Below are 1,063 nucleotides of genomic sequence, written 5' to 3'. Positions count from 1 at the left end.
AAATTACCTGAAATCACAGAAAAACACACAAACTCCTAGTAAAGTCCAGAAATGTGAATTTAACATAAAAACTAATGAAAATATCCCTAAAAGTAACTAGATCATACTAAAAACTACCTAAAAACAATGCCAAAAAACGTATAAATTATCCGCTCATCAGAGTTCCTTGAGTGTTCAAGCATTGGGAGGCTAATTGATTTGTTACCGCATCCAAGGCGACCATGAAATTTTGCACGTCCCTTTTCATCTCTTCTTGCCCTTGAACAAGAACACCAAGGGTTTCATCCATTAGAGATTGGAGTGGGTGGAAGGGTTCATCAAATTGGGGGGAGGGTTCATAGTAGGAAGGTGGTTCTTCTTGGTAGAGTTGTGGTGGTTCAATGTTTTCCATTCTTTCCACTTGTTGCACAACACACTCCATGGTTGCTTGAAATTGATCCAATGCTTCCTTGAGACAATCCCTTGACTCTTGTTCCGCTTGGATACCATGATAGGGATCATATGGGTCTTGGATCGATGGACATGAATATTCTTCCATGTGAGGTTGTGGTGGAAGGTAGAATTCATCTCGTGGTTGAAAATTTTCATGTATTGGGGGTGATTCATCTTGGTAATAATGTGGAGGGTGTGGCTCTTGGAAATATTGATGTTGGAATTATGGTGACTCTATATGTGGTTCATATGGCTCATATGGTTGTTGGTAGGATGGATATGGATTAGGGTCATATGAAGGTGGTTGGTAAGAAGGGGCTTGTGAGTATGGTTGAGAGTTATGTTGAGGATATGGTTCATAGGCATATGGTGGTGGTTCTTAAAAGTCACAAGGAGATTCACCATAGCCATTGGATTGGTATGCATCATAGAATGGCTCTTCTTCATAGTGCATTGGTGGAGGTTGTTGCCATGAAGATTGATCATATGCATATGGCTCCTCCCACCTTTGATTGTCCCATCCTTGATACACATTCTCATTAAAGCTCTCATTTCCTACAACATAATTAGAACCAAACTCATAGCCAAAGTGAGAATTCATAATGGAAAAGCAAAATAAAACTAACAAAAA

The sequence above is a fragment of the Arachis duranensis genome, chromosome 7, assembly GCF_000817695.3.
Source record: "Arachis duranensis cultivar V14167 chromosome 7, aradu.V14167.gnm2.J7QH, whole genome shotgun sequence".
Lineage (NCBI taxonomy): Eukaryota > Viridiplantae > Streptophyta > Magnoliopsida > Fabales > Fabaceae > Arachis > Arachis duranensis.
Note: the sequence above shows the minus strand (reverse complement) of the source record.